This window comes from Zophobas morio, unplaced genomic scaffold (assembly GCF_036711695.1).
Source record: "Zophobas morio isolate AGI-343-1 ecotype UQ-CSIRO unplaced genomic scaffold, CSIRO_AGI_Zmor_V1 ptg000017l, whole genome shotgun sequence".
Lineage (NCBI taxonomy): Eukaryota > Metazoa > Arthropoda > Insecta > Coleoptera > Tenebrionidae > Zophobas > Zophobas morio.
Window position 1 is genome coordinate 11,075,907 of NW_026972122.1, and position 16,596 is coordinate 11,092,502.

At 35.6% G+C, this 16,596-nt stretch overlaps 1 protein-coding gene across 6 annotated transcripts in view; it reads right to left on the reverse strand.

The window, feature by feature from the left end:
* LOC135130013 (uncharacterized) overlaps window positions 1-16,596 on the reverse strand; it is a 420,354-nt gene that overhangs the window by 328,730 nt on the left and 75,028 nt on the right. Inside the window, exon 1 of one of the 6 annotated variants that reach the window (XM_064057303.1) lies at window positions 3,492-3,503. The exons of the other annotated variants lie outside the window; for them this stretch is intronic. The gene's annotated coding sequence lies outside the window, so the exon portion shown is untranslated. Of the gene's footprint in view, window positions 1-3,491; window positions 3,504-16,596 lie in introns of those variants that run through there. 6 annotated transcript variants of the gene reach the window in all.

Genomic DNA, 16,596 nt, shown 5'->3' on the forward strand with positions numbered 1-16,596 from the left:
ATTTCTGCCCTAATTAGCACAAAACGCAGTCCGAATGGGAGTAGCAAGATATATCCGCAACAAAATAAGACAAGCTAACAATGATGTAAGCACATGGTTGACAGCACAATCACAACATTGCGTAAGGCATTTGCATCTTTCTGTATCCGTTGCACATGTCGGTTAAACATATTCCAATTCAATGATCCAGAACAGGCGCATTCATCAGCTCTCTTTACGCATTATCATTTGCGACAACACCCTTTTCTGCTCCGATCCTGACGGAAAAGTCAATAACCTGAAATCAAATTAAGAAAGAAGAAACCTATAAAATGCAAGAGACAAAGCTTCCCTTTTCAGCACCTGAATTATCATGAGGTTTCGGAACGCACTACCTGCGTAATTTCAACAATTCCGTTGTTTGCACAACGTTCCGTACATTTCAAAATTTACACTAATTAATTTGACCGTTTGATCTTTTAATGGCCGGAAGAAATTGCTTCCGCACAACTTTTAATCACATAAAAGCAATTATCCCTTTTACGGGCTTCTTAAAGTCTCATACCGCTGCACTATCTTGAAATAGAGGATGTAACAATAAAATACACGGGACTTATTGATTTCGTGCCAGAGCTACTTAGTGCCGAAAGATTCCCACGTTACCTCATGGAATCACTCCTGCTGTTGGGAATTCTCAGATTGTTCCTTTAAAGTATAAAATTAATTTCGCGTGCTCATAGTGTATTACACAAGAAGCTAAACACATCGTGGATATTTCCAGTGGGACCGATCGTCGAATCAGAGACCAAGTTTCACATTTTTATTTTTGTTGCTACACCGGCATCAACACCATTTGCTACTAATTAATCTAATTATGTTTACTTTCACGATTCCATAGCTGTCATCAATTCTGTTCGAGCGTCTACCGCCAACGATTCGTCACGCCGCCAACATTAAAAACTAGCACTTCCTAGCCACGCAAACCGCAAACTAAGATTTGCATTTACTTTAGCATTCCGACAAGTGCAACGTTCTTACAAAGCTTTTTTCTTTTCCTACGTTAAACAACTGCCAAAATGAAACTCAGTCTGTGATTCCGGTGGCCCTATAATTCCATGCGTGCTTACGACCCATCCAGTCCACAAAATATGCAAATGGTACAGAACTGGCCTTATTGAATCCATTACAATTTAATTAAGCAGGCGGCTTTAAAAATACCTCCGCCAAATTTATGGCCATAATATCGTTAAGCGGCGAAAGGTGATTTTTTATGCATCGTCGTCAGTAGATTTCGCTACGTCACTTTTGGGCCTCATCAAAAAACGACAAAAAATCGCCAATTTTTGTAAAATTTCCTTAGTTTTTGACACCCCTAATTAAAGACCAAAAATCGTATTTTTGATTTAGTATTAATTTTCGAAAATCATCAAAAAAGGTTAAACGACTCTTCATTATTAAACACCCCAAAACAACGTAATTGTTAAGTGAAGTAGTGTCAGATAATTTAAATACAAAAAAGGTAGATGATAACAGGGGTGTTGCAAAAAAGGTAGAAAAGTTAAAGGTAAAGGTGAAAGTGTATGCAGACAGGCGACAAGACTTACGAGGGGTGGACCCGAATTAATCGTATAACGCTAATAACTTACCCAACCCAAACAGAATGGATAGTTATGACTACGCAAAGATAAAGAAGAGAAAAATTTCCACAAGAACAAACAAACATTAAAAAAATCCCCAAACAGTAAACGTCAAAATGATGGAATTACTAGCGAATTTAATTAACAACGTGGGAGAAATAAAAGGAGACAAAAAGGATATAGGAAATGAAAGAAATAAGACATAGCAGAATATAAAAAAATGAACAAAAAAAAAGCGTAACAATGTTGTTATCCAGATAAGCTTACATAAGAAGGATACATTATTAAACGAGAAAATAGAGAACATTGTGTGGGGAACTAGCAGTTGGAGATGAAAATAAAAAAATTGTCGAAGGTTATTTCGACAGAACTTCCCAAGCCTCCGAAGTATAGTTTTGGAAATTTCACTCTACCGTATAAAATTTTATTGACAATAACGAGACGGCCAGCTGTACAATGGTAAGAAATATTTATGGCTCACACCAGTTCACCCGAATTTGTCCGAGAACATTTAGCAGGTAGTTATACTCATAAAATAATGCTCATTTTCGTTCGTGAGTAATGATGGGCCTTGACCGGACCTGGATTAATAATTCATAGTAAATTTGATTATACGAATTTTATTTTTTGTGATAACGGTGCTAAAAAGAAAACCAATACGAAAGAAAAGAAAAGGAAAGGAATGCAAAGATAAAACATCCGACAGAAAGTAATATGTGGAGGGAGGTAATTAGTATGAACTTAATATACACTTACAAAGATGAATTTTAGTTAACACATAATTTAAAAAAGTATTGTAAAAAAGATATATTTAAACTGAGAAGGTAGATATAATTTTTGCTTCAGGCACAAGGCCTAGGAAAGTTTGTTAGATAAATCTTAAGGTGCAGTCGAGCAACACATTGTAGGGTCTACACTTAATTTTATCTATGAGTGCATCCATTTTTTTTTCTTTTTTAGAATTGCTCTTGATAGAATTAAGCCATTTATTTTGTTGATTAAAACAAGAACAACTTTTCCCAATTTCCTGACATTTTAGAAATACAGGGCTTTTGTTATTAGTATTACAAACTGATATTCATATACGCTACTTAAATTCATCACTTCATCCCAAAATTTTATTAGAGAAAACTCACTTGAAACATGAGCATGGCATGCCTTTATATAACCTGCAGTTTAATTATCCGCATCCATTTATTTATACGCTTATATCAAATAAAATAAATTGGCAGAATCAAATTTATATCATTTATTTAAGAAACTGAGTTCGATTAGGTGTCGGGGGCGCGGGAAGCTGTCTAAATAACTTTAGACCCATTCTTTTTCACGTGCCAAATTGCCTTGGTCCAAACGTAACATATTGATATCTACTGTCGTTGCGGCGATAAAAAGTTTGAGGCGTAAAAAAATGGAAATGAAGGAGGAAGATGATTTAGCGCTTTACCGGTGGTGTTGAAAAGGATATCTCAGCTTAAGGAAGTATACATATATGGCACTTTGGCGACGAAAATGTCGTAACTTAATATCGTGCGTTATTTATTTTGTTCTTTTGTAAAGTGAAACCGATCTCGCTACTTTGAAGAGAAATATTGCGAGTAACCCCAGGTGGAATTTACCTGGAAGGAGAAAAAGGTGCTTAGACGGATTGGGCGGTGTGATTTCACGTATTAAATTTCAGAGGATCAAATTAAAAAAAATCTAATATTACATGTTTAATTGGGGATATTGAAAATAAATTAACTTACTGAATCGCAAGAGAAAAAGGAGATATTGTTAAAGTCGACATCAGTAGCGATTAAACTGTCGTACACAGGGTGATTTTTCCAGGGCATATTGAAATAAATTTGAGCAACTTAATAACAAGTAAACTGGTACTGTAGGAGGAGGCAGAACCACCCCCTGGTCGTACTGGTTCGTAACATTTATATGCCAAATCTTGTTTTCTAAATCAATGACAAAATTGACAACTTACACTAAAAATAATAAATGTCCGTGTTTATGCCTTAATATAAATACTGAACTATTCAGTACTAACAATGACTAAAAAAAATCTGCTTTCTTAAAGTAGTAAACTTTAAATAGGCATCTACTACAACATTTTATTTACTTGCTCTAACAATTGGTTTAACCTTGATTAAGAATGGTAAAGAATTCAGTTTGACTGGCAGATTAGAATAGTAGAACGTGTATACAATTAATTTACATCGTTAACATTGGTGAAAGTGAGCTTACGCAAAAAATGTTGTTCTGGTTGTTTATATTTTGAAGAAAAAACTAGAACAAAAAAGTTCTAAAAATTCATCTAAACTTATTCAGACAGAACTTCCTTCGTCCCGGAAGTACCTACAACCCATTAAACAAATCCAGTGTCCTAAATAAATTAAACAATTTGATGTTGTTAATTTTTTTACGATAACCTCTGCTGTGTATGTCAAAATACAGATAAAGGTAGATTATTTTCTGGATAAGGTAGCACCTTCATCTACTACAATGAGTCAACTGTTTGAGTCATGTTTGTGAATATAATTATTAAATATTAATAATTATATTATATTACTAAACTATAGACATTTGTGGAAAAGATGAAAACGTGAATTCTGCTGGAGATTTACCCTGTCCACAGTATATAAAATATTGAAAATAGCTACGTCTCCGGTTCGAGTAATATTCTGCAGTGTTTTAAATAATTGCACGACCTCACTTTGTAAACCCTTCAGCTTCTTAATGAACCAGTCTTTTGAATTAGGCGTTCTTCGACTAGATTGGAGGATTGTTACAGTTAAGCCAATTTACAAGTCAAGTTATAAATTTGGTCCGGGTAACTACCGTCTGATTAGTTTAACTTCATTGGTAAGGAAGACAAGGTAGTCCCTTCATAGCAGCATAGATTTGTCCCAGAGAAGTTTGTTTCCTGCAATCTGCTGTATTGTTTATCTGATTGGTCACTGGGGGTGGCTCGTAGAAATTCAGTAGGTAACAGCATACCTTGACTTCTCTAAGAGTTTCGACCTTTTGGTATTATGGGTCCTCTTCTACAGTGGATTGTCTCCTTTCTTAACGATCGCATTTTCAGAGTCAAGAGTCTCGCCACTGCAATTTTCAATGGGGTCCCCCAGGGCCCAATTTTAGGCCCTCTTCTTTTTATTGTTTATGTTGCCGATCTCAGCGGTCTTTTATTATCGCCTCACACGTTTTATGCAGATGACTTAAAAATATTCATACATAGTTCAACTGACCATCAAAAAATAAGAAGAGACTGACTACATCTTCTATTAAAACTAGTAAGTACAAATTATTACATACTGCAAGAAATAATTCTAGACATAATTAATAAAGTAAAACGACACTACGACACTATAGAGCACAAAACAAACAAAAATTGTATGTTTTCATTTTCGAAAAAATGTATGTACACACCTTGTTATGCAAGTTTTGTTTTATTTAATTCCACGGGGTCCTTTGTCATTTTCTTTTCATGAATTTACACATTTGTTTCGTTTCTGTTGTACTTTTATATACATGTTGCAAAGTTTGTGTTGCGTTTATTAATTAAAAATGCATTTATTAGATTATTTTGTTTATTTGTTCCAGAATAAATCCGGCCCTAAGTATGAGTCTATTATAAATATTATAACCTTTTCAATGTACACAAACACTGTAGAACATTTACAATACATAGTTTTTAAAGTAAATTACGCTGTTGGTTAATATGTATATTTAACCATAAAACGTAAATACTTTAGTCATAAAAAACTACCGGACACTGTATGTGTTACAGTTATGGTTTTTCTTTAAAGAAAATAAAACAGGCAAGAATTATTGCACTCCTGATAAGGTAATAAAAATGACTCCTATTAATGCACTGCTTTCTAATACATAGTTCAACAAAAACGCGTTTTTAAAATCTCTTCATTCAGTGAGCCAAAATTAAACGCACTTTGCCTATTTACTTTAACAATGAATCCAATATGATACTTAAACATGTACAAATATAACAAATGTGGCAACAAGTGACCAGACAGTGGCGTTTCCCATCTTATCAATAACTTTGAAACAGCGGGAACGGAAAATCTGCAATTTCGTATTCCACAGACTATGAAATGTGGAAAAAACATGAAGTACACATTTAGCAGAACAGTCGCAATATTTCTCTTGGCTAATATTAGTAAAATAAAGAGTAAAACTCCCTTTAAAAACGGTATTCACTCAATTAAATATTTTAGCAGTTTCTCAAAATACCAGGAAAGTTTCTGAAGCCCTAATATACAGGAACGCTGAGAGGTGACCATAATTGGAGGGAAGATTCAAATTCTTTTTTTTTTAATCTTAAGATAAATATTTCTTCGAAATGCTAATAATATGGGAAACATCCAAAGTTCATATTCAGATAGCGACCTTTGTGGTTAACAATCTCTGGTCGATTTCCTCCTCTACCAATGTGCACTTCTATTAAAAAAAATATATACCTCCTGGAAAATTTTAACAAGATAGCAGCCCCCAGAGTTATTTTTTCACAACGTACATCAAACTCGCTCAAACGAACTTATAAGAAAATAAAGTTGCATAACCTAGTTCAGAAGAAAAATGTTTTATAAAATAAGATTTGCGCGTGCTGCTCAGAGTAACAGTGTCAGCATCCTGTGTAAGTATGAAAGAAAGAACGATAATCTTTGACAATATTAAAGAAAAAGATAAAAATATTCTTCCCTGTGATGATGCAGCCAATTACGCAGTAAACCGTAAAAGCAAAATCCTTCACTAACAAGATCGCTTGATTACTTCTTTTTGAAACACAATGTAAACGATCTTGACATCAAAACGAAATAAGGAAATGACATTTAATAACGGACCTCATGCTGATAAAACAGCCACTTACAATACCTCTTCGATCAAAACGAAGCTAATGCAAAAATTAATGAACGTTAAAAATAAAATTCAATGTCAAAGACATATCCGACAGCAATTATGAAACGGAGAAGGTGAAACCGGTACCAATCTAAATAAGAGGTGTAAGAAATTGGGCACGACAACAACGAATACATTATTTAGTAAGTGAGACGTTAAGAAAATGAAAAAAAGGAGATCAAAGCTTAAATTTTATTTTCCCATTTTTCATTCCACCCTATGTGGCTCCATTCAAATAAGTACACCCACGTGAATGATTGAGTAAACTCCTATAAATATATGCAGAAACCGTGGGTGTAACGCCAGCTAATCGTGCGCGGAGTATGAATTTGGTTAACATTTAGAAAGGAAAGGTTTCGGAAATGAAAAGTTCACCAAAATACGCCAACCCATTAAAAAGTCACGGCGCTGACTACCATGGGATTGTCTGCTTCGTCGCCTCCCACTGGGCTCAAGGAGGTCTGTTCGAAATCCAGAAGTGAACTTGGTTAACTCGATTAGTTTAGTTTATACCCCCACAAAATCTAATCAAAGTGGTATTGGATTAAAGCATTAATGAACACACAAACAGGCAGCGTCGGTGCATAGTCAGTTTGTTTCTGCATCATTATCGGCCCATATGGCCATCATACAGTTTTAGTTTGACCCACTTCTGCCACGTTGCCCGTGCATCAACTGTTGGAAATTGCGTCGATCTTGAGTTTACCTTTGTGAACGTGTAAGCTGTTTCTGAGGAAACTAGATGTTTACACCAATTCCGAGATGCAACAATGCACTTCGTGCGAGCTGAAAGTGTTATCAAGGAAATTAACATAATAACTACACCAGCAGAGATACGTATCCACATGGATCCGGAGCAGGTGCATACTGAGCTTCTTTAGTAAGGAAAATAGCAAAAATAGAAGTTAAGTTCTACGTTACGGCATGTAATAAATAAAGAAATGTGTTTGGAAATGTCATAAAATGCGTAATGAGGTGGTTTGCGTCATTGTGGCAGCATATCAAAATGTAATGTTAACTAATAGTAGGTATAACAAAAGACGTTAATTTGTGAGTTCCTCGTCATTTTAAAAGGGTTCGTGTAGGTTATTCCTCATCCGAAATGTCGGTTTTAATTAATTGTATCTGACTTTGTTATGTATATTTTATTAAACTTCTAGTCCTAAGGGACAACAGAGTTAGGATTTCTGTAGAGAGTAACTTTTTCTAAATAATATAGATTATGAATTACAAATCTGGACGACTGACTGATGTTTTAACGTTTAACACTTTCTTGAATTCTCCCACAGTTTCAAATTTTTTAACAGGTGGAACGCTTGGCAAATCATGAACATATTGTTTATTAATATTCAAAAATTACTGTTTTAATGAATCTATTAGGAACATATCAAACTGTTCTAAGTTTCTCGAACATTCTTATTATGTTAGTCAAAGTAGGTTAGATCTGAGTAGTGTGGTCTCGGCAGGCTCATGGGAATGGGGCGAGATTAGAGAATCTTAAGCGAGGGTTGATTAAGTCACAATTAAATCACTTGCACATATAACAGTAAACTGTTCTGAGGAAAAAATATTAAATTCATATTTAAATTTATGACATGAATATTCACAAATGGTGTATCAAGTGTCTCAATAACGACACTAAACAAATAATATTAAAATTAAGCATTACAACTGAAAAATATATATTGTTTGACCACTGGGAAAGACGCATTATGCAATGTCAAGGATGAAGAATGTGTAAACAATTCATATTGTAGTTTGAACGAGACGTCCCGGAGGACGTCTACAACATGACAACTTCGTGTGGTGAGTGTTTAGTCGATTTTTGAATGAACTAAAGACCTACAATATTCCAGTTTTCTGTAATAAAGGTGAAGATCCTTTACTAAGCTTCAATCCACATCCTAGCTCCGTACTCAACTTTAAAATTACATATCTATGACTACTTTAGCTCAGTAAAAAATTGTGGTCATCATAGGAAGTTTTATTTTCTAACTCTATTTTGAAACGTCATTCTGGTTACTTACAAACATACCTATACAAAAAAATTAATTCCTACTTCTGATATCTGCGAGTGATCAACTAAGTTGTCAACTTATTTTAAGTTTTGATTAATGATTTGTTTACCATGCTTATGATAAAATCAAGACCCATTCGTAAGCTACGCGTAGGAGTACGTCATTTTATAAATTTAAATAACATTCACATTATTGATGGGAATGAACACATACCAATTTTGGTTAGTTAAATGATATTACGAAAATTGTAACGATGCAAATTTTGGCGGTTTGGAACCTGCGATATGGATACCGGGGGCAGGGGTTAATCCGTGACAGCCGCGCCGACGCGATACCAGAAACGGGGATTGAATCTTCGACCAACGGAAGGGATAAAACACGAGAGAGTTTTTAATAAGAATTCAAAAAAGCTAGAAGTTGCGAGTGTCAGTACAGACCCGTAAGATGCCACGATAACTTTCTCACAACTAATGGGCTTGCTGCCTGGGCTGATGACAATGGGATACCAGCTCTGCTTGGGCTCAGATAGGTGTGGATTAAACAAAAATGGGTGCCGGGTTTCCTACCCGTTTTCCGAACTACCCCGAAACCACGGTAAAAATTAGAGGTCAACAAAAACCCCAGTTAAAATATAAGTTCTAAATTAAAAGAAATAACAAAACTAATATAAAATGGAATTTCAAAATTAAGTGATTAAAATTAAATTATATAAAATGGAATTATATAAAACTAATACGAAAATATGAAATTTGAATTTAGGTAAAGAGAGAAAATAACAATAAATTTCCCCGAGATCGAAACCAAATAGCGAACTAAGAGAGCAACACTGCCTGGTCAAAAAACGATTCGGCCTAGTTGAAAGAAGCGACCCTATCCGGTACGAAGCAGGCCGTAAAAGGATAATACGAAAGAAGAAATGAGTAATTGAAAGCCAAAGACAGCACGCTTAAAAAATTCCGATGCCTCGACACCACACCTCACTTGATTACAATTTTCAGAATGAAAATTAACTAACTAAAAGTTTTTCACATACATCCGCCACAACGTTCTTAGAAAAAGGACAGAAAGATATTCTAGAATTTTCTATCTGGGCGGTAAAATAAATTGACTACAGAAAACTCATAAATAAAAACTTTTATTTTATTTTCGCGGGCCGGAAACCGTGATGCGTACCGCAAGAACCGGGGGTAAAAGCCGCGATCGCCGCGCCGCCGTGGCGGAAGAGGATTCTTGCCTGAAGCCTTGAAGGGTGTAGATGTGCTATGGTGAAAGGTGTTTTGGCAGTTTGTTAGTTCGTGGAGAAGCTCTGTAAGTACCGTCCTGGGTTTTCTGCTTCAAGGTCGCCGCCCCCAAGTCCAGGAGGAGCCCGTCCTGTAGGAAGTCGCCGCCCAAGAGGAACGACCGTGCCGGACGTTGTTTAATTCTTTTTGTTTATTTAATTTGTTTAGTTAATTAAGACTTAGCCGTAAGCTTTATTATGTTAGCCGTGTAGCTGATGGCAGGGAATAAACCCGATTATTTATTGTAAAATATCTCTTACCATATCATTTTATTATAGTGTTTTCGCGGGCCCTCACCACCTGAGATCCGTGTCTCCGGCTTGAGAGCAACCCCGACGCTGCCTCCCCCAGAGAGGGAGCTAGCGCCCGAAGATCGCCGGCCAGACGTGTTTTTAAATCAGCGACACTAGTCGACCCAAAGCTTGGCACACAGGTACGCCGTGCTACATACAAAAGTTTATGTCTTGCTACTATTGGTTGCATTTACGCCACAAGAACTAATTCATTTTCTAGGATTTAAACTGCGGATTAACCATAAAAAAGAATTCAATGTACTGCTAAGCCACACATGCAGATCCATAGTATTTTATTTACTTTACATAGGATTTATGTTTCTTGGGTTTTTTTGATGTTTATTTTCTTCGATTTCTGTTTTCATTTTTGGATTTTTGGGTTTTGCAAGTTTTGGATTTTTAGATTTTTTGGTTTCTTCATTTTTTGTATTTTTGGAATTACTGTATTTCTTGAATTTCTTGGAAATAGCACTGTCGCCGTATCTACACAATTAGCAATAATAAGAAATAGTTAGTGTCCAGCCGACTGAGTTTTCTGTTGACGTTACTATGACAACATTCTTTATGCCCTAGGGTATTATTTGGTCAATAATGAACCTCAAATCCACACCATTATAGATCAGTAATAACAAGATAAGACATACAAATATTACTTGAATAATAAATCTGAAAGGAACAACAAAATCAATCGCCTGGTGAAAGCTTCCTACTCGTAAAAGCACTTGTCACATATTTTTTTAATTAATTCCAGTGGTAAGATGTAGGTTTATGTGATATGCTGGCACAAGAGATCTAGTCGTTTTACAACTCTGACTCCTTCACAACACTTGGCAACGAATAATGCACCGGCCTGCTTATCTTTAGGTATTACTTATAGATGCTTTCCTCGCAAAAAAGGGGCTTGCCAAAGTCAAAGTCATAAAACCACTACAACTCTTGTACCAATATACTGAGAATAATACAATGATGATATTAACCAAACGGTCACGCAATCGGTGTACACGGGACCACAGTCACAACTATTTTGGCTGGACAACCTTTGCCAGCTCAAGAGAAAGATTTACGCCAGGATTTGAAAAATGAGTTACTAATCCAGGAATCTATGGAGCCGGCAGCGCTCGGTACTTCCTTGATTCGTCACTGTCATTACTTGCACATTGCCTTTTATTTTTACTTCTGTCTAGCTGAAAAGCCACAATCATCTTAATCCATTATCTCTCGACACATCTTCATCAACACAACGTTCGACACAACTGGAACTAAGTCACGGTTCCGCCTCTTTGCAAAACAGATAACTTGATATATCAACAGCGGTTTTATTGTGTACAAATGTTGTCACCTAACTATGATAACTAATCATTTTATATAATAAGAAATAGTGTGCCATTTATTTAGCCCTGTTTCGTCTATTGTCTTGTGTAAAATGGTGGCACATAATAATTCATCATTTACCTACTTTTACTCTCACTAGTTAACATTTTTTAATAATTTTAAGTTTATTCTAACACAACGTGTAAACTGCACCTTAAACTGAAAAACCGGGAGTCGAGTTTTCCATAAACGTCAAACGGGGTTTAATACCTTTTATGCTTTAGAATTACGATGTTTTCCTGTAGGTGCACATAAAAACTTTTCGCAGCTTAATCTTGATGGAATACATACATTCTGGTTACTGTGTTGTTTAAACAAAGAAAATTGGAAAGGATCACAAACAGAGATTCGAAATTTCGTATGTTGTATGGAAGAGCTCAGTATATTTTTTGGAGTTAAAATATGTCTTAGGGTTACTGTAACATATTAGCAATTTTTGCAGTTTACACATACATTAATTTCTTTCGTGGTAACAAATTGTTGGATTATTACTTTATATGTAGTTCTTTTATTTTTGTGGTACAACTTATTTAAAGCTCATTAAAATTGAGCTTAAACTTGTGTTTGGAAACCTCGTCCTGGAACTGCGATCACCGCCGCATGACGCAAGTCGGTCCACTAATAAATCAATTTCGGAACCTTCTCTTCCGACATTTGCATCTTCTTTACCCACACACCGACGTGAAATGTGCCGGAACGTCGTTACATTTAATTGCTTGTTCAAATTAACCGTTCGCGAAAATACGATTGTCCTAACAACTATCTTTATAATTTATTGCTTTGGCGGGCCATCGAGCTGACACCGTACCAACGTAGTCACGCCTTTGTATATTTAATGACAATAACACACATATGTGAGACATCACAAAATACAAAATAAATCGCTTCTATCTCACTAAACTGATACATTATCATCGATATGTGCGATTATGAGATATTATCAGACATTTTTATTATATGCCCTTTATATCACGGGCAATAAATAATTCTGTCAAGTTTGTTCAGTCCAAATAGCCTATAACAAAGAGAATCGGCTTCGAAAAAAGAATGCGTGTAATAACATTCAATAAAAACCAGGTTTCAACACGTAACAAGAACTTTATGCGCTCACCATCTCACTAGTCCATAACGAAAAACGGCGTCAAACAGGATCTCGATGGCCGATATTTTTCTCATCCTACATCGTACCCACGCACGTATGTAGTTTGCTTGTTTGTGGTGTCTTACACAGTTATTTTATACCAAGCGGCAGTTTTGCATAAGAACCCAAGATTTGTTATTCGTGGCTAAATCTTTTGGTACCAATGTCGCTGTTTTATGACGTCCTTTTTGTTCGCCATTACATAAATAACTGATACGGGTCTCAAAGTGTTTGCAAAAATTAAAATGACCGAGGATTCGGTGTATCACTCGAAATAGCAACACTAAAAATGAATATTAATGAAAATCCCTCTGTGCCAATTTTCGTTTCATTAATAAATGACAGAAACAGGCAAATGAAGTGAACTGCAGTTTCAAAACGTCCATTGCTTGCGTAATGACGCGCATTTTTATCATTCGCAGAGGACATTAAAGAGTAATCGAGTCATTCTTTCAGGCTCTCAATTTCATTCTCCACTTTCAATTACAAGTACGCTCATTGCTAATTCGCACCTTCCTCTTTGAACGCTTTTCAGAAGCGGTTCCTTATCGCATCATTTTAATTGAACACCTCGTCTTCCCGGCACGATCGCTCCGGCACCCTCGTCCTTCAACCCACAACACACCATGCAATTCCGGTTTAAACCACCATCAATTTTCTGGTGGCCCTATTAAAATCCCATTTAATTACGAGCCGCACAATGAGACCGCAATTCCAAAAAAACACTTTCATTATTAGCACAATGAAGCCACTGAGTGGCACGTCCAATCTCTGGAATAAAAATGTCTTTTCTGCATAGAGATTTCATTAAAAGTCCCAGAGATAAGTCAGTGGAGCAATCGAGCGTTGGTAAATAACAAGCGAGGCGAAATTGCTCCGGGGAAAAATTTCATACGTTTCTCTTCTGAGGCCGCTCCGGAACTCCGATGTCGCGATTCCTAAATGGCGCTTCACAGGAGGTGGCACCGATTTTTTCCAACAAAAGACGAATCACATACATAAACATTTGTCCAAGATTGTGTACGCGTTTAGCTACAATCGTATTACCAACTTAACAAATCACCACAAAGTAAATTTCATATCACTCAAACAAAATTGTTTTATTTTGCAAGTTACCAGTGACTATTCTCCTAAAAATTTATCATTTACTGGATTGACGACTCCACTTTTTCAGTTTTGTTCTTATTTCCCAAATACGATTCCGGCACTTTGCTACATCATCTCCCGCTGCTCACTTGAGCGAAAACACTTAAATAAAATCTAAAATGTCCGAGCTTTTAGCCAGAAGCTTTTTACTGCAAAAACTTCCAGTCAAAATTTACGTATTCCGCTCATCTGCATTCGGAATGCGAATCGAGCCGCAATAATTACAGATGTATCAGTTGATTCAATGAAACCGCTACATGTCGTCCTGTTCGTGTTTGCACGAAAGCATGTAGAACAGAACGCACGTTCGGTCTTTCAGGAAAAGTGAAATTTAAACGCTGCAGTATCCGATTTATGTAAAATACAAGTCGGGCAATTCCGTTCAAGTTATAGCGGCATGTCGAGGAAACCTGCTGCAGACGAATGGATTTATTTTGTATATGAAACATAAACTGCTTCTAATGTTATAGTGAATCGAATAAAAGTAGCTGGAAGTGTTCCGTTGGGAACGGTGCCAAAACTTGCGAAATTAAAACCTACAGCTTGTTCTGGTTTGTTTATGATAGTGGCAAGTCAAAATACTCATTAACGACGATTGGTCTTTCCAGGTTCCGGAAACCAATACTCGACCATACACATAAATGCATGTAATGTGCGCGGCAAATTGTGTTTTCCTTTATTAACCAGGTTATTAATGTTTTATTGAGTTTAATTTTGACGGGCTAATTGGAGCTGCAGATTGTGAACTTCAAATATTTTTAATTTCAGTATTAACATTTTAACACATTTTTTAAATATTTCGTGGGTTTGAGTCAAATCAAACCAAGAAATTATTGACCAAATTTGGAATTGTATGTAAACCACAGCATGTTTCAGAACAAAAATAAATAGGGGTTCCAAATACACACGTTAATGAAAACATTAAACACAAAACAATAAAGAAAATGCTGTTCCGACAATCCTACAGCCAGCATCTTAAAAAAGATCTGAACATACTTTTCTTCCCAATAAACATACTACTTCTTGAAACGCCATTGGTTAACCTTTTAATTGCAAATTTCAACGTCTTGGCAACATTATTGCAACGTATTCCAAAATGGGTGCGAGTGCAGCACTAACAACGATTGGCAGGACATTGTAAAGCTTTTTCAAAATAAAACCGTAAAATGTTGTTATACATCTTCGATTTTTTTCCAAAAATCTGTGTCTCTAGGATAACGAATTCAAGATTGATTCATACACCACACTTCCAGGAATATTATTTTATAAAAATAAAAATTGGGAACAAAACCGCATACAATTATGAGGATAAGTATAAACTAGCAAGAGCAAGAGTCAAAAAACAATTAAACAAGAAAAAAAATCATGGAAGGATGTCGGTGAAAAATGACAAGAGCATAGAAAGAACCAAAAAGTTATTCTTCGAATCGACCCCAAAAATGGAGCAACAAAAAAACTAAAAAATCGACAAAAGTTATTTAGACATAACTTTCTTCGCGGCTGGAATACAGGCAAACAAATACAGATTCTACGAATAAACATAAAATTAAATTTTGAGAAGTTTATTTTTTATGATAATCCCTATAAGTTAAAAGAAGATAGATATGGACTGTTAAAATACAGGTAAGAAAGCATTATGACGTCATCATTTTTTGAAAGAGTTATACGGATTAATTTCGATTAGCGGTTTACGATGGCTACGATGACCTTAAAATGTTTGCAAGGTTTCAAAGTAGTCTCAAAGTTAAATTGCAAAATATTGTTATACAATTTTGATTTTTTTTTAAATCTGGATGTCTAGGGTAAAAACCCAAAACGGATTCACAAATCACAAGTGCAGGAATATGTTATCTTATCAAATTTAATTAAATTTTATCACATCCCATTCGGTCCACCAATTTCGGAGATTACCTGGCTAGTCAAAATTGACACAGACGACAGACCGACAGGCAGGCAGACGACAGATTTTTTTGTGTTCTAGGGGTCATGAAATATCGAGAAATGATGAAAAAAGCCATTCTTCGGATGGACCTATTACAATACTTTCTTAGCTTACGCTCGGGCATCAGTAATATCCTAGACAAAAGACAAACAACATAACTGGAAGACATACAAGTCGGATTTACACCCAATAGAGGAACCTAAGACGCAATATTCATTTTATACTCAACTCTCTGAAAAATCATTACAAGAGGAAGAAAACCCTGAGGTAATACAAACAGAAATGGCAAATGGGAATTTCTACAGAAAAAAGAAGTAAAAAGAAATACAATCAGATGTATGCAAAACCTATACAAGAGCAGGAAGTAACAGATAAGTTTGAGACCACAAAGGGAGTCAGAGAGAGCTGCATCCTCAATCCATTGTTGTCTCACTTATAGTAGCAATGAAAGAAACCAAAAAGTAAGCAAAAAACTACAAAATCAGATATTGGAAAATGCACAAAATTGGCCAAAATTTAGGGTATTACATATGCAGGTGACATTGAAATAATTGGAAAGAGCGAAAAACACTGAACAAAAACATTGAAATCTACAGAAAATCGCCTATCTGGAAAAGATCAAGACAATGATTGTTGATAAACATCAGTGACGGCTCGTGATCATTTGAAATGGGAAACACAACCCTCGTTTTGAAATGAACATTTTTTTATTAATACATTTTTCAGTACAATTTTATTGTTGTCAGACAGAGAACGACTTTTTATTAAATATTCAACTGAATTCATTATTTTTATTTAAAATTGAATTAATGCTAGCGGTCACTGTTCGTACAGGACTCGATTCCAGCCAAACACAACGTCTAAATGAGTCAAGCTTTAGTCTC